Source organism: Bubalus kerabau, chromosome 2 (genome assembly GCF_029407905.1).
Source record: "Bubalus kerabau isolate K-KA32 ecotype Philippines breed swamp buffalo chromosome 2, PCC_UOA_SB_1v2, whole genome shotgun sequence".
NCBI classification, from domain to species: Eukaryota; Metazoa; Chordata; class Mammalia; order Artiodactyla; family Bovidae; genus Bubalus; species Bubalus kerabau.
Genome location: NC_073625.1, coordinates 200,009,188 through 200,031,093, shown reverse-complemented (window position 1 = coordinate 200,031,093; position 21,906 = coordinate 200,009,188).

Sequence of the window (21,906 nt, the reverse complement as noted above, 5' to 3'; positions counted from 1 at the left end):
TTAAACCTCATTTCCTCATCTACAAGGTGTGAAAGTGTTAGTCGCTCAGTCATGTCTGACTCTTAGGGACCCCATGGACTGTAGCCCACCAGGCTCCTCTGTCCATGGGATTCTCCAGGCAAGGATACTAGAGTGGGTTGCCATGCCCTTCTCCAGGGGATCTTCCCAAGTCGGGGACTGAACCCAGGTCTCCTGCATTGCAGGAGGATTCTTTAGCATCTGAGCCACCAGGGAAGCCCCACAAGGTATGAGGACTATGCATCTACCTGGAGTCGTCACGAAGATTAACGGAGATCCTGAGAGGGGCAAGCCCCACAGGGCCAATCACATTGCAAGCCCCTCCCAGTTCTGTCCCCATGGATTCTCCCACGGGGCTGACACCCTCCCCGCTGAGTGCAGGACAGAGGCAGACGCTTCCAAGCAGAAGGGCTCCCAGCCTGATGCGTGGTCTGTGCTCCCAAGGGAAGCCCATTTTCCCAGCTGTTCCTCACTAAAAGGAACCAGAGCAGAGCATCCTCATGCTCCCTGACCCCTCCCTGGAGTCTTGCCCTCTCAGATGAGCCCCGGTTCACTACTCACAGTAATTCTCACAGCAGCCATGAGAAGGGAGCACAGCTAGGCTTTCTGGTGGCCTCAGAGGCCCTTCGTTACTCTCTTGACAACTACCTGTTTTGGGCTGTGCCGCTCAGCTGGTGGGAATCTTAGTTTCCTGACCAGGGACCGAACCCAGGCCCCAGGCCGTGAGAGCTCAGAGTCCGAACCACTGGTTGTTATTCAGTCGCTCGGTCATGCCTGACTCCATGCGACCCCATGGACTGCAACCCACTGGGCTCCCCCGTCCACGGGATTCTCCAGGCAAGAATGCTGGACTGGGTTGCCATTTCCTCCTCCCGAACCACTGGACCACCAGGGAATTCCCTTGATGGCTCTTTTAAGGAACTTCATCAGGGGCTCTCGAGCAGCACCAGAGTGTGGTTCTTAAACTTAAGTGAGTGTCAGAATCAGCTGGGGAGGGGGCTTGGTAAACCACAGACTGCTGGGCCCAGCCCCGACTCAGAAGGTCTGCATCTCCCAGGACTGCCGATGCAGCTGGTGTCGGGCCACACCCAGAGCGTCCGCACTGGAGACGCAAGCCCACTTCTTCCCGCCCTTTCTGCTCCCTGAGGGTCCCAGGCAGGGCCCAGCCTGCCCTCCCGAGGCTCCTGCTCCTAGGACCTGCCTGGAGCCTGGTACCATCTGCGCTCTCCTCTGGTTCCCCGACGGGAGCGCCCCTCACCCTCCTCCTGCTCTCTTTCCTCTTCGCTTTCTCGACACTCTCTCCCCCTGGGAACCATGTCTGTCTTGCTCACCATGGTAACTCCAGCACTTAATGCAACGTGTGGAGACCAAGCACTCATAAGCAGACCGACTCATGCTGAACCGTCCAGATGACCTCCTTGTGTGTGTGATTCTTGTATCAGTCAGGACAGGGTAACAAACAGCACCCGAGTCTCAGTGGCTCAAACATCAGTTAAAGTTTACTTCGTTTTCACTGTGTCCATTGCAGGCTGGCAGGGTGCTCTCCTTGTGCCCACTTCAGGACCCGGTCTAAGGCACCTGTACCATTCAGAACGCTGCTGGTGAAGCGTGGAGAAGCTCGCACCAGCTCTCACATGCTTCCACCCAGAAGTAAGGCACGTATCTGACTCGGATTTCATTAGCTAATCCAGTTTCACTGCCACGCCTGACTTCAGGGGGCTAGGAAGTCAGACACCCAGCGCTGCCATCGCCAGTAGGGAAGGATAACAGGACCCTGGGGGAGCAGCCCGAGTCTCCCACCCCCGCCTGTAGCCCTCGTTTCTACCCTGGCTTCCAGACTTGTGTGCCCAAATGCCTGCTTGACATTTATAGCTGGTAGATCCTCTAGTATGTTGATTTTAAGACTGAATATACTCCTACCAAGTTCCCGTTTCTTCCTTTGTCTGTATTACTGGGTTTATTCCCAGGAAAAATGTATGGGTTCTATCTCTTGGCCTTGTCTTTGCCCTTGCACAGACCATCAGTTGTCATATCCAGCCAATTGTATGCCCTATATATCAGTGCTTGAATCCTATCTTACACCCTGTCCTAAGTTACCCACTCGTATTCATTCGTCCACTAAGAGGTAAAAATACCCCCCACGTGCCAGGAGCTGCACTGGGCTCTGGAGACACAGCACCGGAACAGAGCCCCAGCCTGGCCTCATGGAGCTCACGGTCGGGACGGTGACGACTGGACTGTACAAGGGGCGAGGTAATTATGGGTGTTACAGAAGCTGTGATGGAGGAAACGGAGGGCGGGGGCCGTGCTCCAGGGTCGGCCCGCGCTGCCTCCTGTCCGGAACTGCTGCAGAAGCCTCCTCCATGGTCCTCCTCACCTTCTCCCTCCGTCTGCCCAGCGCAGCAACAGACTAGGAAGAGTAGAAGCGATCCTCCTCTGCAAAGGACTTACCGTGGAATCCCTCACTCAAGTGTTTTCAGTGAGTCTCCACCGCCTCTAAACAAAGGGACCTACAAGGTCCTCCAGCTTCAGCCTAATCCGTCTCTCTGCCACTGTTTCCCACTTTGCTCCCCTCACCGATGGTCAAGGCAAACCTCACTGCTGATGGTTCTCTTCACATACCCTCCACACTGTCCAGCTCCTCGTCCTGTTCTCTGGAATGGCTGCCAATTCCTTGGGTCAAGATCGTACCCATTCTTCAGACGTCACATCTGAAATGACTTCCCTCTCCGGTTAGCACCGACAACCCTTGGTCTGACTCCCTAAGTTTCTTTTCTGAGTTGTGTCCTGGGCCTGCCCTGTCCTTCCAGGAGACTGTAACTTTACTGAGAAGGAGATCTGGCTGTGTTGAGCTCCTGTTTCACCCCGGCCTCATCAATCGCAGCTGCGTGACTGCAGAATCCATCAGTGCCCACAGGGTCTGGACTCAGGAATCCAGGGGTTTGCTGCCCTCTGCCCCCACTCTCCTTTTCTCCTAGCAGGAGCACCTCCGGCTGACTCGAGAGGCCCCCTCGTTTCTCAGAGGGAGATCCATGAGCTGTCTTCTACTTCACCTACTCTCTGGAACTTTCTTCAACCTCTTGGTAAACTTTTCTGCCAAGCAAGATCCCTGCTCCTGTCTCCTCCCCTGCCTAGCCCCCTAGATTTTTTTCCTTTTGCTGGATTTGAATGGACATATTCCCACTTCTCTGCATGAGTTAAGGGACTATGAACTGGTGGGTGAGAGGGTCTCATCATGGATTTGGAGACTGCCTGGCTGTGGTTTAAATCCTGGCTCTCCAGCCTAGTGCCTGAAGCTCAGTCAGTCAGTTCAGTCGCTCAGTCACTCAGTCATGTCCGACTCTTTGTGACCCCATGGACTGCAGCACGCCAGGCCTCCCTGTCCATCACCAACTCCTGGAGATTACTCAAACTCATGTCCATTGAGTCAGTGATTCCTTAAGCTCAGGGAGATGCTTTCTTTCACCTGAGTATTGGGGATAATCATGTTCCTGCCCCAGACAGAGTGGGAAAATACACAGGAAGTGCTTTGTGCATTGATTGCTCCCACAGGCACCTCAATCAATGGGCATCACTATTCTAGTTTGTCTTGCTCCCCTTGCTTTGCTCCCTCCCCACCGCCTACTCTTAACCTCTCTAACCCCAGAACCGCCAGCCTGAGCCCACTACGGCCCCACCTCCCCCTCCTCCTCTCCTGCCCCCCCGTCCCTACCCCCTTGACCCCCACCGTGGCCTCCGAGGAAGGAAGGAAGCAGGTGCCCGAACGAGAGTGAAATAGACACACGCAGGGCTGCCTAGCTTCAGACTCATCCATTTCAGTTTGCAGCATGTCTTGTCTGGAGAGCGGAGGACTTTAAGTTTAGAGCTCACACGCGTGCTCTTCGGCTCCTCTGGACCACGCCTGGTCCAGCCATCACTCTCGCCCTGCTGCCTGCCGCCATGGAATGGCCTGCGATCCTCCCAGCCCGTGCGTGGCCTCCTGTTCCAGCCCAGCTTGCTCCTCACAGGGGCCCACAGGAAGGAAGAGCCCCCCTCTCCCTTGCCCACAGTGGTCCAGCCAAAGCTGAAGACTGGAGCCTGGCAGTGTTCCAGTGTGCCATATTGCAAACTTCCTGCTAAAATATTGCACAGCGACAAGGAGGGTCCCTGGAAAGTTGCAGCAAAGGTTTTAATGGGCGAACTGTAGTGGACTCTACTGTGTTCTTGGCCTGACTTTGGAGGGACAGTCTGTGGGACCTCCAACAGCTAGAGCTCCAGGGGCCTGGGTTGGAGCTGCCGGAAATGTTCTTGGGTTCCCTACAACACAAACACTCTGGGAACCTCGAAAAGGTGTAGATTTTATGAAACCTTTAGACACAAGGTTTCCTGGGTGATTTGAGGACAGGGCAGGACTGTGACCCAACACCGAAGATGCTCTTGAGTCTAAGCAGCTGAAAGCACCAGTTATAATCAGTCAAGGGTTTCTAATAGCCAGAATATTAGGAATAATGGATAACACATGCCAGCCACTGAGCTACGGTTTATATGCACGAGCCTTTAATCCCTGTAACAGTCCTAGAAAGCACTTTTACAGAATATGTATTCAACACAGAGAGGGCCTATTCTGAATGGATGCCAGGACAGCTCTCCCTCTTACCTGGCTCCATAGGGGGATTGACTTTTTAATCCAACCAGCAGCAGCCAGCTACATTTTGTACTATATAAAAAATGTTAGGAATCATTGATTTTATTCATACTTGCTATTTTAGTAGGAGAAGGGGATCATGTGTGGTGTGTGTGTGTGTGTGTGTGTGTGTGTGTGTGTGTGTGTGTATGTATCTGAATTAAGAAGCACACTGTTCCTGTTCTGGGTTATCCACATCTAAGCAATGATCCATTGATTGGTCTTCATGCCTATTAGCCAAGCTATAGGCATACAGATATAGACTGTTGAGTGCCCTATGCCAAAATAAGTCAGTGTGACATTCTGATGTCTGTTAACTACAGACATGCTTATTTTACAGTTTGTTCCTTAAAATTGTACCTGATTTTTAGAATTGTAATAATAGCTATTCAACAGTATGTGAACTGTGAACTTCCAGATATTCAAGCTGGATTTAAAAAAGACAGAGGAATGAGAGATCAAATTGCCAATATTCATTGGATCATTGAAAAAGCAAGGGAGTTCCAGAAAAACATCTACTTATGCTTTACTGACTATGCCAAAGCCTTTGACTGTGTGGACCACAACAAACTCTGGAAAATTCTTAAAGAGATGGGAATACCACACCACCTGATCTGCCTCTTGAGAAATCTGTATGCAGGTCAGGAAGCAACAGTTAGAACTGGACATGGAACAACAGACTCGTTCCAAATAGGAAAAGGAGTACATCAAGACTGTACATCGTCACCCTGCTTATTTAACTTATATGCAGAGTACATCATGAGAAATGCTGGGCTGGAAGAAGCACAAGCTGGAATCAAGATTGCTGGGAGAAATATCAATAACCTCACCTATGCAGATGACACCACCCTTATGGCAGAAAGAGAAGAACTAAAGAGCCTCTTGATGAAAGTGAAAGAGGACAGTGAAAAAATTGGCTTCAAACTCAACATTCAGAAAACTAAAATCTTGGCATCCGGTCCCATCACTTCATGGTGATTAGATAGGGAAACAGTGGAAACAGTGGCAGACTTCGTTTTGAGGGGGCTCCAAAATCACTGCAGATGGTGACTGCAGCCATGAAATTAAAAGACGCTTGCTCCTTGGAAGAAAAGTTATGACCAACCTAGACAGCATATTCAAAAGCAGAGCCATTACTTTGCTAACAAAGCTCTAGTCAAGGCTATGGTTTTTCCAATAGTCATGTATGGATGTGAGAGTTGGACTTACATTGAACACCAAAGAATTGATGCTTTTGAGCTGTGGTGTTGAAGAAGACTCTTGAGAGTCCCTCGGACTGCAAGGAGATCCAACCAGTCCATCCTAAAGGAGATCAGTCCTGGGTGTTCATTGAAAGGACTGATGTTAAAGCTGAAGCTCCAATACTTTGGCCACCTGATGCAAAGAGCTGACTCATTGGAAAAGACACTGATGTTGGGAAAGATTGAGGGCAGGAGGAGAAGGGGACGACAGAGGATGAGATGGCTGGATGGCATTACCGACTCGATGGACATGGGTTTGGGTAGACTCCGGGAGTTGGTGATGGACAGGGAGGCCTGGCGTGGTGCAGTTCATGGGGTTGCAAAGAGTCAGACACAACTGAGTGACTGAACTGAACTGAATGATAGCTAACATTTCTGAGCACTGCCCGTGTGCCAGACCGTCACCCCACCACGCAAGTGCTACCTCCTCCCTTCCCACAGCCCCCCAGGGTCTTCAGAGGCCATCGGCAGAGCTCCCATTTAGAGGAGGAAGAGGCTGGGGAGTGGGGCTGCTCGCTGAGGTCACACAGGTAGGAAGCAGCAGGCCTGCCCTGGACCCTGGCTTGGTCTGCCTTGGGAACCCATCGGCTTAACCGCATAGCTGCTGCTGCTGCTGCTAAGTCGCCTCATTGGACCGCACAGCACCCTGGGGTAAAAGTAACTGACAAGATGTTGATTTAAAAATACAAAGCATTAGGGGCAGAGAGAGAAAAAGGAAGGAAATTCATGAACTAATGGGGAGCTGGTCTTTCCGGCAGAAATCTGCTCTGATTCGAATGAAAGGCTCAAGCCACAGGGAAGCGGAGGCCTGCAAGGGCCTGGTGGCCTTATTCGCAGCCTTCAGGGGTGGGGAGGGAGCTTTGGGCCTCACCTGCACGCTTTTCCTTCCCTCCAATTCCCTTGTCTCTCCTGAGCCCACACCATTCTGTTCCAACAATGCCCATTCTCCCTGTCTCAAAAACCCCCGCTGTCATCTGCCATAGGGGAGGATTTTTATTGACACCCTCTTCTCTTTGAGACTCCTGACTAATAGGAATGCATATTAGGAATTCATAAACTTGCTTTCAAAGACGCCCCACAGGAAGCAATACAATTTTTTCACGGGTCGCTTTGTCCCCCTTCTAAGAAAAAAAATAAGCCTACAATGGAATATAGGGAGTTAAAGAAAGGGTCTTAAATGAGAGCAATTGATTTTCTGTGAAGTCTTTTCTTAGAAGGCCTTTGAGAGAGCAGCAGGGGTCACCCCCCACACTCTCCAGGGGGTTCTCTTCCTTCTCATCTTGCAATTCTGAGCTGGCAGGGAGGTGCCAAGCCATACCGCAGAGCTGAGGGCCTGGCCCAGCCCTCAGTGTCTATTCAGGGAGGACAACACGGGGCTGAGTCGCCTGAAACCAGCTCTTAAATCACAAGCAGCAGGAGTCAGACAATGTGGACGTAATCACCGCTTCTCATCTGCTAGTTTCGGGGGGTGGAGGTGGGGGCGGGGGAGAATAGCAACTTAAGACCTTGTAACGCAGGTTTTGTATTAGGACTGGTTTCAGAGCCTCCTGGAGGATACAGCCCGTGTCACTAATGATTTCTGTGTCCTCTTCTTCACAACGGAAAAAGCGTCACCAACTGCAGGCATATCCATATCTGTTATTTCTTCCTAAGAAAAGCCATTTGTTTTAAAAAGTTTAAACCCTAAGAGATGTACTTTAGACTAGTGATGTCCAAGAGATATAATGGGGACCATATCAAATTTTCTAGTAGTCATTTTTAAAAAGGTAAAAAGAAATAAGTAATAGGTGCATGGTTTTAATAATGCATTTTATTTAACACAATATACCCAAAACATCCTAACACGTAAATCAATATTTTGAAGATTATTAATGTTATTCTGCATTCTTTTTTTCATAGTAATCTCTGACCTCACATGTGTATCTACCCATCTCAACCCGGACCAGTCACATTTCAAGTGCTCCTTGAGGGGCGTGTGGCACGAGGGCGTCTGGCTGAATGAGGCAGACACAGATGCTGTTGGATCTATGGGTGTTGGTGCATGTGTATACTGCTTGAAACAGGTCTTAACAAAATTCAAGATTCACATACAAACAGGGAGTGCAACTCTGTCCTAATCTTCCCACTCGCTCTCAAACTGCGCGCATGTTGGAGGAAAGGATCCAACTCATAGCCGTCATGTATTTCTTTGCTAATGAGTAATGTGGATAATTTATAATGATTACCTTTATCTGATTGTATGGTTTCTAATCCAATTCCTAGCCTGTCAAATTTTATCTTATTCTATTTCCAAACACTTGATTTCTTTTAAGGAATTTTCACATTCATATCAACCATCTATATTCAAAGTGAAAGTGAAAGTCACTCAGTTGTGTCCGACTCTTAGGGACTTCATGGGCTATATAGTCCATGGAATTCTCTAGGCCAGAATACTGAGTGGGTAGCCTTTCCCTTCTTCAGGGGATTTTCCCAACCCAGGGATCGAACCCAAGTCCCCCATATTGCAGGTGGATTCTTCACCAGCTGAGCCACCAGGGAAGCCCAAGGATACTGGAGTGGGTAGCCTATCCCTTCTCCAGAGGATCTTCCTGACCCAGGAATTGAACTGGGGTCTCCTGCACTGCAGGCTGATTCTTTACCAACTGAGCTATCAAGGAAGCACTTTGGGTCTATATCCAAAGTGTCTATTTAAAGATATCAAACTCAACTTATCTAAAACTGAATTTTAAAAAAAATTTTATTGAAATGTAGTTGATTTACAATGTTGTGTTAGCCTCAGGTGTTTGGCAAAGTGATTCATTATATATCTGTTGTTTTTTCATATAATGGAAAAGAATATGAAAAAAGAACAGATATATATGGTAGGTTCTTGTTGTTCATCTATTTTATATATAGTAGCATGTATATTCTAAACCCAAACTCCTAATTGATCCGTCCCCACATTGTGATTTCCTCTGGTTTGTCTTCTATGTTTATGAGTCTACTTCTTTGGTACTTGAGTTCATTCTTATCTTCTTTTAAGATCGCACATATAAGTGACGTCATATGATATGTCTTTCTTTCTGACTTCAGTTCAGTTCAGTTCAGTTGCTCAGTTGTGTCTGACTCTTTGCGACCCCATGAATCACAGCACGCCAGGCCTCCCTGTCCATCACCAACTCCCAAAGTCCACCCAAAGCCACATCCATTGAGTCGGTGATGCCATCCAACCATCACATCCTCTGTTGTCCCCTTCTCCTATTGCCCTCAATCTTTCCCAGCATCAGGGTCTTTTCAAATGAGTCAGCTCTCTGCATCAGGTGGCCAAAGTGTTGGAGTTTCAGGCTTCAACATCAGTCCTTCCAATGAACACCCAGGACTGATCTCCTTTAGGATGGACTGGTTGGATCTCCTTGCAGTCCAAGGGACTCTCAAGAGTCTTCTCCAACACCACAGTTCAAAGGCATCAATTCTTCGGTGCTCAGCCTTCTTCACAGGCCAACTCTCACATCCATACATGACCATAGCAAAAACCATAGCCTTGACTAGAGCTTTGTTAGCAAAGTAATGTCTCTGCTTTTGAATATGCTATCTAGGTTGGTCATAACTTTCCTTCCAAGGAGTAAGCGTCTTTTAATTTCATGGCTGCAATCACCATCCGCAGTGATTTTGGAGCCCAGAAAAAGAAAGTCAACCACTATTATAAATAGAAAGTTTCCCCATCTATTTGCCATGAAGTGATGGGACTGGATGCCATGATCTTAGTTTTCTGAATGTTGAGCTTTAAGCCAACTTTTTCACTCTATCACTTTCATTAAGAGGCTCTTTAGTTCTTCTTCACTTTCTGCCATAAGGATGGTGTCATCTGCATATCTGAGGTTATTGATATTTCTCCCGGCAATCTTGATTCCAAATTGTGCTTCTTCTAGCCCAGCGTTTCTCATGATGTACTCTGCACAGAAGTTAAATAAGCGGGGTGACAATATGCAGCCTTGATGTACTCCTTTCCCGATTTAGAACCAATCTGTTGCTCCATGTCCAGTTCTTACTGTTGCTTCCTGACCTGGATACAGGTTTCTCAAGAGGCAGGTCAGGTGATCTGGTATTCCCATCTCTTTCAGAATTTTCCACAGTTTATTGTGATCCACACGGTCAAAGGCTTTGGCATAGTCAATAAAGCAGAAATAGATGTTTTTCTGGAACTCTCCTGGTTTTTCAGTGATCCAGTGGATGTTGGCAATTTGATCTCTGGTTCCTCTGCCTTTTCTAAATCCAATTTGAACATCTGGAAGGTCTCGGTTCACATATTGCTGCTGAAGCCTGGCTTGGAGAATTTTGAGCATTACTTTACTAGCGTGTGAGATGAGTGCAATTGTGTGGTAGTTTGAGCATTCTTTGGCATTGCCTTTCTTTGGGATTGGAATGAAAACTGACCTTTTCCAGTTCTGTGGCCACTGTTGAGTTTTCCAAATTTACTGACATATTGAGTGCAGCACTTTCAAGCATCTCTTTTAGAATTTGAAATAGCTCATCTGGAATTCCATCGCCTCCACTAACTTTGTTCATAGTGATGCTTCCTAAGGCCCACTTGACTTCACATTCCAGGATGTCAGGCTCTAGGTGAGTGTGAGTAATCACACCTTCGTGATTATCTGGGTCGTGAAGATCTTTTTTGTACAGTTCTTCTGTGTATTTTTGCCACCTCTTCTTAATATCTTCTGCTTCTGTTAGGTCCATACCGTTTCTGTCCTTTATTGAGCCCATCTTTGCATGAAATGTTCCCTTGGTATCTCTAAATTTCTGACTTCACTTAGTAAGATAATTTCTATGTCCGTTTATGTTGCTGCATGTAGCATTATTTCATTCTTTTTTATTGCTAATATTCCATTGTATGTAAGTACCACATCTTTATCCATTCATCGGTCAAAGGACATTTAGGTCGCTTTCATCCAAGCCTGGATTTTGGATCCTCCCTTCCCCACCAAACCAGAAAACCCTCGCTCCACCTACAGGCTTCAACATCAGTGGACAGTAACTCCACCTTTGAAGTTACTCAGGTCTAAAACTTGAGTCATCTTGATTCCTCTACTTCTCTCACACCACACATCCAGGTCATCAACCCATCATGTTGGCTCCACCTTAAAGTTTATCCAGAAAGCACCACGTCTCACCATTACTTCTCTGGTCTAAGCCACCAGCCTCTCAACGCAGTCCAGAAGACTCTTTTAAACCTAAGTCAGATCCAGCTATCTTGCTTTGAAAACTCTCTGCTGACTCCCTATTTCATGCCCACTAGAGCCCAGGACTAACAGGGCCCTATAAATTAAATGTGATCCTCCAGTCCCCGTTACCTCGCAGCCCTGACTCTGTCCCTCCAACCCCTTCCCTGTCTCGCTTCTTGGATGCTCCAGCGCAGCCTGGCCTCAAGACTTGTGCCCTAGCAGACCCTCTTCTTACTCCGCTTCAAGGCTTCTGAGAGCGCCTTCTCCAGTCAATCAGTTTACTCCTACCCTCTCTCTCCAGCCTATTCCCTGCCTCCATGTTCCCGGTCCCCATCCTGGCCGACCTATTACACAGCCCTAGACACTCTGCTGCAGGTATACACACGGCTTGTTCTCCCCTCACTTGGCACAGGGTAGGCACTCAACATATGAGTGATGAACAAGGGTATCTCCGCTATGCAAAATAATGTACTCCAGTAAAATTGCCAAAAGCTTAAAAATATCCATTACGCTTTCCTTCTCACCCTCTGCAGACCATTTCTGGGCAGTTTTGTTCATATTTATAGTGGTTTTATTACAGCAGAATGCTGGACCAGTTCTTCACAAATTTATGAACTCAGTAAAGTTTCTCTTTATCTTCCTACCCTGTCTTTCAATATGGTGTCCCCATCTCTCTGACTTTCTCTCTTGGATTTATTTAATACCAATTTAAGGCAGTTATCAAGGATACAACAGAACTGTGATGGATGTTCTATAATCTCTTCACTGCCCGGTGTAGTAATCAGTAGCCACATGTGGTTATTGAGCCCTGAAATGTGGCTAGCTCAAGTGAGGAAATGAAATTTTAATTAAAAGAACAATTGTAATTGATTTAAATCTAAATAGCCACTTGTGGCTAGTGGCTACTTTATTGGAAAGTGAAGCTCCATCTTTAAAGAATATTTATAAGCTCTTTGAGGAAAATGTATTTTCTCTCATTATATAATTATAAAGAAAATCAATATCTCCTTTTATTATTTGAAGTATGGTTGATTTACAATGTTGTATTAGTTTCTGCCGTGGGTGTGTGTACTTAGTCACGTCCGACTCTTTTCGACCCTGTGGACTGTAGCCCACCAGGCTCCTCTGTCCATAGGACTTTCCAGGCGAGAACACTGGAGTGGGTTGCCATTTCCTTCTCCAAACTTCTGCTGTACAGCAAAGTGATTCATTTATCCGTACGTGCACATTCTTTTTTCATATTCTTTTTCATTATGGTTTATCACAGGATAGTGAATACAGTTCCCTGTGCTGTACTGTAAGACTTTGTTGTTCATCCACTCAGTATGTACTGGTTTATACCTGCTCATCCAAAACTCCCAGTCCATCCCTTCCCCACGAATCATCTCCTTTTAACACAGGTCTGTTCTCTATGTCTGTGAGTCTGTTTCTGTTCTGTAGAAAATTCATGTCATATTTTAGATTCCACGCTTAAATGATATCAATTGGTATTTGTCTTTCTCTTTCTTTCTTCACTTTATGATAATCTCTAGGTCCAACCATCATGTTGCTGCAAATGGCATTATTTCACTCTTTTTCTGGCCGAGCAGTAGTGCATTGGGTATGTGCCGCATCTTTACGCACTCATCTGTCGATCGACATTCAGGTTGTTCCCATGTCTTGGCTATTGTGAGTAGTGTTGTGATGGACACAGGCGTGTATGTTGTACAGTTTTGTAAATTATACTGTTTTTGTCCAGACAGTTTTGTCCAGATATATGGCCAGGAGTGGGGTTGGTGGATCACATGGGGATTCTATAGCTTCTTGAGGACCCTCCATCCATTGTGGCTGTACCAACTTACATTCCCACCAACAGTGTAGGAAAGTTTTCCTTTTTCTCCACAGCCTCTCCAGCATTTGTTATTTGTAGACTTTAAAATTTTAATTTATTTTTGGCTATACCATACAGCACGTGGGATATTAGTTCCCTGAGCAGGGATCAAAACTGCACCTTCTGCATGGGAAGCTCAGAGTCAACCACTGGACCCTCAGAGAAGCTCATCTGTAGATTTTTTAATGATGGCCATTCTGACTGGTATGAGGCAGCACCTCACTGTAGTTTTGATTCACATTTCTCTAATAATTAGTGACTGTCGGACCTCTTTTCAGGTGCCTGTTAGCCATCTGTATGTTTTCTTTGGAGAAATGTCTATTTAGGTACTCTGCCCGTTTTTCGACTGGGTTGGAGTGTTTTGTCGTTGAGATGATGAGCTGGTCATATGTTTTGGAGATTAAGCCCTGCTTCTCACGTTGTTTGCACGCACTTTCTTCCATCGTGTAGGTTGTCTTTTCATTTTGTTAACAGTTCCCTTTGCTATGCAAGGTTTGATTAGGTTCCATTTGTTTATTTTTTCTTCTATTTCTATTGCCTAAGAAAACATTGATATTATTTATGTCAGAGGACGTTTTACCTACATTCTCCTCTAGAAATTTTATGATGGCTTGTCTCATGTTTAAGTCTTTGTTTTGGGTTTATTTTTGTGCATAGTGTGAGGGTGTGTTCTAACTTTATTAATTTACATGCCGCCATCCAGCCTTCATAAAACCACTTGCTGAACAGGCTGTCTTTTCCCCCTTGTATGTTTGGGCCTCCTTGTTGAACATTAATTTCCATCGGTGGCTTCACTGTGTTTCCCACACAGTGAATCGTAAATCGGTGGGTTTACGTCCCGGTTCTCCACTCTGCTCCACTGATCTGTGTCTCTGTTTTTGTGCCAATAGCATGCCATTTTGATTACTGTAGCTTTGTTGAATTGTTTGAAGTCTGGGAGGGTTATGCTTCCTGCTTTGTTCTTATTCCTCAGCATTGCTTTGGCACTTCTGGGTCTTTTATGGTTCCATATGCATTTTAGGATTATTTGTTCTAGCTCTATGAAAAATGTTATTTGGGTAATTTGATAGGAATCACATTAAATCTGTAGATCGCTTTTGGTAGCATGGCTCTTTCAACAATACTGATTTTTCCAGTCCAAAAATTACAGGATATCTCCATTTCTTTGAATCATGTTGAATTTCCTTTTTTCATATTTTATAGTTCTTAGCACATAAGTCTTTCACCTCCTTGGTCAGGCTTATTAGCAAATTTTTTTGGTGATTTTTTAAAAGTCTTTTTTACATTCCCCTTCTAATATTTCATTGCCAGTAAAGAAATGTAAGTGATTTCTGTAGGTTAAACCATTTCTTGTACCCTAACTATTTAGTACCTTGACTATTTCCTCTTTATTAACAATTTGGGAAAGTATTATAGAAAGTAGTGACTTGAGAGTCAAATTTTAAGTCCATGAAAAGTTGTGAGTTAAACCCAAGATGGCCAAGGTTGGGGGAAAGGGAGTATGGAAATTACTTTTTAAAATCAGTATGCTCATCAAGTTCTCACAATAAGCCTGTGAGGCTGGTTCAACTCTTCCCACCTTCATCACACAGATGGAGAAATGGGGTCTCTCAGAGTTCACCTGTGGACCAAGATGCCCTCTGCCCGACCCCAGAGCCTGAGCGGAACTTTGCGTGGCCACTCTCTCCTCTCCTAATATCGTCCTTTAAGCCAGAGAACCACAGAACAGTAACATAGGATACTAGAGGGAAGGAGCTGGACATTCAGATGGTGCACTTGAGATTTTGCAGGGCTTATATGGAAGCGAACAAGTCAAGGGTATAGCCCTGGGTATGTAGTCGGAGGTAAGGCAGTCAAGCCAACAGCTGGAAGAACACACCCCACGGAACTAATTGGTTAGAACCAACATTCTGTCATGGGTTCTCTGTGTAGGTCAAAACAGTGTGGCAAATTGTGAATGTATTCGAGGTTTTTGTCTTTTTCGCTAGCAGGCATGCCCAGCGGAAGACGCGGCCCTCCCCGTTCCTGCAGCTGGCCTTTATTAGTGTTTACTGCTCGCTGGTATAAACTGTGCTACTTGGAATTGGATTAGGGAGAGATCTGGTCTAAATTAAAGCTGTAATAAATGAGCACTGTTTACATTTCCTCACACCCGCCCTTCTCCACACACACATCAAATTACTCTGGAAATGAAATGCAAAATAAAAACGAGGAAGGATTCTGTTTTTCATTAACGTGTAATTATAAAGTGCTGGGGAGCCCTGCTGGGTGGAGAAGGAAGGCCCATAGTAGGGGCGGTGATGCTGGAGGGTGCGACATTTCTCAGTGCTATTTACTACAGAAGGAGTATTATTCCCACATCTTTACGAAGAGAGGAGTAACAGTGAGGACTTCGATGGATCTCCCCAGGCTCAAATCAAGACAGGGACGGAGCTGTGTTCCTTACTGTGGGCTCTGGGTGGGGGCCGCTTCCTGGTCTTTTCCAGCTTCAAGAAGTCACCTGCAGTCTTCGGCTCATGTCCACCTTCTGCCACCTTCAAAGCCAGCAAGCAAGCTGGGTCCTTCTTAAGTCATGTCTCCCTGACCTTCTCCACTTGCATCTGGCCTAGCTCATCTACTACCTGCTTCCATTTTTAAGGATGCCATGCTTACACTGGCCCCATTCAGACAATCTTCCTATTTTAAGATAATCTAATTACCAACCTGATCTATCTAATTCAGTTAATCTTCCTATTTTAAGATAATCTAATTAGCAACCTTAATTCTATCTGCAACCTTAATCCCCTTGGGCCAGGTTCCAGGGATCAGGATGGGGGCATCTCGGGGTGAGAGAGATGGGGGCCCTGTTCTTTCTACCACATACCCCAACTCCAGGGATTCTCCTACACTCTGGGACCTAAAATCCATTGTTCCCACAACTCAGAACTTTCTGTCACCTTGCTTCACAGCATCATTTCCGACTTTTCTCAGCCAGAGTTCTACAATCAATTATTAAAATTGTGTCTTTCATACACTTTCCATGCCCTTGTCCCCATCCCTTGCTTCACTGTTCTTACCTGGCAAAACCTCAGAGAGTAGGATTAAATCCAGCTCTCTGCCTGCTCTGCGTCTGCATCCATGTGGCTACAGATCTGGCCAGAGGACACTGCCAGTGGGACCGCCATGCTGCCGCCGATCGTAGGACAACTCCCAGGCCCGTTCCTTCTCCTGCATGACAATGTCACACTTCTTGTCCTTCAACTCTCAGCCCGGCCTTCCCTATTGACACTTTCAGCTAATGACCTTTTTCACTGAGAAAATAGAGGCGACCAGAAGAGACCTTCGGCAAACCCCCGTCATCACATCTAAGCCTGGGTCCCTGTGTCCTCTGCCTTCCCTCCCGATGCCCCATGGCCTTGGGTAGATCCAAGGCTGGCACCTCCTCTTGTGTCTGTATCCCAGCCCCGTACCCCATCTTTCCTGGTAGCACAAACGCAGGCCTGATTTCTCTTATCCTAAAATTAAACAGCAAGCGAACCCTCTCTTGACCCCACTGACCCTTCCAGCTATCATCCCATTCCTCTCTTACCCTTTAGGGCAAAACTCCTCAGGAGAGTTACCTGATTTGCCGTGTTCAGTCCTTTCTTGCAATTCTCCCTTAGTCTTCTGCAGTCACACTTTTGACCCCAGCCCCTAATCTCAGCTGTCCTTGTTGAGGTCACCGAATGACCACCGTCTAGCAGATCCAAGGGTCCCTTTTTAGTCTCTGTTTTACTTTGCATATTAATTGTTTCATTGCCCTTGAAGCACTTTCCTCACTTGACCTCCGAGGCTCTTCTTGTTCTCCACCTTCTTTATTGGCCACTTTTCAGTCTCCTTTGCTAGTTTCACCTGGATTAAAGTACCAGATCAGTCCGGGTCCTCACATCTTTTCTATCCACACGCCCTTCTCAATGAGCTCAGCCACTCTCACAGCTTTAAATACATCCATATAGTGTTGATGCTCAAATGTGTCTTTCCAAACCCAACATTCTCCCAGACTCCACACTCAGAGCCAGCGCATCCTGGACAAGGGCCCTTACGGGTCAGACAGAAATCCCCAAACCCACCATGTTGAAAACCAGGCAATGATCTCCTCAGAACCTGATCTCCCACAGTGTTTCGTGTTTCAGTTCACAGCTGATCCGTCTCCTTGTTGCTTAGTCAGTGCGCAGTTGAAGTGTCTGTAGTCCTTCTCAACTCTCCTCTTTCTTATGCATATCCCGACTACCTCAGATCCTTGACTTGACTTTCAAAGTATCTCCAGGCTCTGTGGAATTCTCTCCAGCTCCACTGTTGGTGTCCTGGTCCAAGCCACCATCACCTGGCCTCAGTCATTATAAGAACCTGCCAACTGTTCTTCCTGCTTCCACCCCGCCCCCACCCTTGCAACACAGCAGCCAGAGTAATCCCCGCAAAACCCAAGTCAAAGCGTGTCTCCTGTCTACTCCGTGGTTGCTCATTTTATTCAGGATTAAAGCCAAGGTCCTTAAAGGGCATGTGCTGTGCTGTGCTCAGTCAGGTCTGACTCTGTGCGATCCCCTGGACTGTAGCCCACCAGGCTCCTCTGTCCGTGGGATTCTCCAGGCAAGAATACTGGAGTGGGTTACCATGCCCTCCTACAGGGGATCTTCCCAACCCGGGGATCGAATACAGGTTTCCCTCATTGCAGGGGTATTCTTTACCTTCTGAGCCACCAGGGAAGCCCCCTTAAGGGCCATTCATGGTGCTAGATGCTCTGGTTCTCACTCACCTCTGTGTCCTCCGATTGCTCTCTCCCCTGCACCCACACAGGCCTCCTCGCTGGGCTTCGGGTCTGCTGTCCCCTCTGCCTGGACCCCTGCTTCTGCCTTGCCCCCACCTCACATGCTTGTATGACGTGTTCCCTTGTTAAGCCCTTCCCCCAAGGAAACCTTCCTAGTCACTCAACTTAAAACCACAGGCCCTCATCCCTCCCTATTCCACTTCCCCACCTGATTTTTTCCCCATGGGATTTATAGCCTTCAAAAAAAGACTATAGAATCTGTTTACTTTGTATATTGTCTGCATTCACTAGCACCTAAGTACCAGGAGAGTCAGATATGGTCTATTTTTTTCACTGCTCTATGCCCAGTGTTTGGTACGGAATAGCTGCTAGAAAATATTAGTTGGGTATGAATGAATGTGCGACTTGTTTTAAAAAGATCATTCTCAGTGAGAAGTTGGACTGTTAAAAAAATTCAGGGAATTTCAACCGATTATACACCTAAGCACATCCCTCTATTTTTTTTTAATTTAAAGGAATTGTAGTAAATATTACTCATTACCTACAAAAGCCATTCTCTCTCCATCTCTTTCATGCTAATACAATTCTGGTTTTTTGGGGATGTGTGTCCCTACCTCCAGGAGCGGAATTATGAAGGGTCTAAGCCGGTTCTGGCAATTCTAGAAACTCAGTTTTTTTGTCACTTTGCACCTACAGGTGGCCATGTGACGAAGTTACTGGATGTGACGAAGTTAGTTGGGGTACAGTTGGGGAAGAGTCTGATCTCTGATCAAATGAAAGCTCTCTTCAACCTCTTCTTGCCTGCTTTGAATCTCCATATGTTTGGGGATATCAGGTTTGAAGCTATGGCAGCAATTTGTGACTGTGAATTGACAAACATAAGAAAGGGAGGCCTCACCACGAGGATGGCAGAGCAGAAAGACACAAAGAGCCTGGGTCTTTGATGATGCTGTTGAGCCTTTGGACCAAATCCTGGAGCTACCTACTTTCAGTTCAGTTCAGTTCAGTCACTCAGTCGTGTCCGACTCTTTGCAACCCCATGGACTGCAGCACACCAGGCTCCCTGTCCATCACCAACTCCTGGAGTCTACCCAAACCTGTGTCCATTGAGTCAGTGATGTCATTCAACCCTCTCATCCTCTGTCATCCCCTTCTCCTCTTGCCTTCAGTCTTTCCCAGCATCAGCGTCTTTTCCAGTGAGTCAGCTCTTCGCATCAGGTGGCCAAAGTATTGAAGCTTCAGGTTCAACATCAGTCCTTTCAATGAACACCCAGGACTGATCTCCTTTAGAATGGACTGGTTGGATCTCCTTGAAGTCCAAGGGACTCTCAAGAGTCTTCTCCAACACCACAGTTCAAAAGCATCAATTCTTTGGCGCTCAGCTTTCTTTATAGTCCAACTCTCACATCCATACATGACTACTGAAAAACCAAAGCCTTGACTAGATGGACCTTTGTTAGCAAAGTAATGTCTCTGCTTTCAGACCTACTTTCAGACTTTCTGTTTTGTGGAATATATATATCTTTCTGCTTAAGCCTCTACTTGTCAGGTGCTCTGCTGTTTTTAACCAAAAGCATGCCTAATAGATACAGACCTAGGTGAATCTTGGGGCGAACTGTGACATGAAGGAACACCATACCCAACTGAATGTATGCAGATTCACAGAGCTTCTCAAACCTCAGGGGGCATGGGAATCACCTGGCCAGCTTGTTAGGGGTCCGGTTCCAGGGCCATTCAGAGATTCCAATGCAGGAGCCCCAGGGTGGGCAGGGGACACTGGCCCTGGAGCCACAGAGAAGAGCCCCTCCAATTCCTACCAAGAAAAAAACCTGCCTTTCAGCTGCAGAGTACAGTCAGCTGAAGACCTCTAGGAGCTGGCACCTGCAAGATCCACCTTCATTTCTGAGCCACAACCAATGTAGCTTGGTGGGGGTCTAGGACATGGTCACTCCTGCCCAGAGTGGGGCTCTCCTGGGCGGTCTTTGCTCTGAAGCTTCCCACTGGCTTGGCTGAGACTTGGCGGACCTGCGCCATGCTCTCAGCACTCTCTGCCCAATTCCGCTTCCTTCTCTCTCACTTTCCAGGTGCCAAGCAGGCACTGGGGTGTGAAGGCTCCATGCCCAGTGCCACAGCTTCTTCTTTGTGTCCCTCGCAGGCACTGCTGCTCAATAAACCTCTGTGCTCCTAATTCCTCCTTAGGAACTGCTTCCTGGAGGACCCAACTAACATAACAAACATTTGTAAGGAGCCCCAGGGATGATTCTAATGCAGGTGACCTGTGGTTCAAGTTTGGGAAATGCTAGGGTAGGATTTGGAGTAAGGAACAATCCTTACTCCAACTCAGGGGACGGTAAGAGATGTTGTCCCAGCCTCTTTACTCTTTGGGGATACTTCATTTCTCCCACCAGTACCTCTAGCATAAACTTTGGGCAAATGGGCCCAACCGCAGTGCTGGAGAGCAAGCTTTGTGGAACAAACCATTCGCTGTTGAGTCACTTTACAAAACTTGTACAATACGGTGGTGTGTGCGAGTTCACCTGGTTCTGGGGTTGTAGCACCCGAACAACTTGGCCACGCCTTTACTTTTGATTTCCTGCAGCTAGAAGGCCCATCCACGGCTCCAGGTTTCTTCTGGACACTCTTACTTTCCTCTTTGGGATGAGAGGCACTGGATAAGGGAACCGCACACCCTGGGGGCACCATATCACTGAGGCCCTCCAGAAAGAGGCGCCCCGCGTGGCAAATGCTGCTTTACCATATTCCCTGGAACCAGATTCACCTGAAGCTCACTTTTCAGGTGTCCACCTTTCAAAACTGACGTTTTACTTAAGTCCATCTTTGGATTAGTGCTGAGGAACTGCAACTGACAGATAAGCCTAAACTGAAATTTTCAAATGTTCATTGAATAGGACCAACCCCTCAAAAGTCAGCAAAGAAAAAGAGCAAATGGTTCCCCCATTGTTCTTGATATTCTATCCACATCGTAAAGTGCCACTTTGTAGAATGAGTGGTTCAATACTGAGTTTGGATGAAGTGAAGTGAAAGTCACTCAGCCGTGTCTGACTCTTTGCAATCCCATGGACTTACAGTCCCTGGAATTCTCCAGGCCAGAATACTGGAGTGGGTAGCCTTTCCCTTCCCCAAGGGATCTTCCCAACCCAGGGATCAAACCCAGGACTCCCACATTGCAGGAGGATTCTTTACCAGCTGAGCCACCAGGGAAACCCAAGGACCAAGAGAGACAGCCAAATTAGTCTGCACTCCCCGAGGAGGCGGATGGGCTCAGGGGCTGCTGCTGGTGCCAAAGCTCCAGCTTCTTGTGGAGCCCAGTTGAAGGAAGGAAGTCCACTCTGGGTCGCTTCATTGGTCACCATAACTGTCAACTAAAAAAAGATGTACAACTTGAGAGCTGTGAGTTCAGCTTCATTTGGGGCCACATGAGGCCCACGGCCCAGGAGGCAGCATGAGTGCTCATTTCCCAGCTCTCCTGGCGTCGACGTCCCGTGACGGCAGCGAGGACGCGAAGCGCAGACATCCCTCTCTGGCCCTCCACCCACTGGGTAGCTAAAGCCAGGAGTCTTCCTCTTGTGAATCTCGTACCTTGCAGACTGAGCTCAGATGTGTCCCCCTACTCCCTGATGAGGTCTTCTTGTTGAGGCCTCGGTCACCCCTCCTCTGGACTCCCCTGGACTGTCACAAGGGCCCCCGGGCTTGCTGCCTTCTCATTCTTTCTCTGCAGGGCTAGCTTTTAAAATCCTAAGTCATATCGGGCCGTTTCCTAACTTCCAGCCTTTCAGTGACTCTGCCTGAAGGCTCCGCGGTGGGCCTGCAAGTCCTGGAGCACCCCGACCCCTTCCCCCTCTGCAGCCTCATCTCTCTGCTCCCTCCGCCTGGTTCAACGCGTTCCAGCCACTCTGGGTTTCTTGCAATTTTTTTTTTTTTTTTTGAGCGGGCCAAGTTCTTTCTCATCGCTGCTTATAACTCTCTTCTATCTACTTCTCATCAGAGTCACGACCGCCTAAGTAAAAGTTCCCCTCACTGGCCCTGCCTTCTATATTTGGCCTCTTCTAGAACTCAGTACTGATTCTTTATAGACGTGGCCATGTCTATTGCGCAGCGTATGTTTCTTT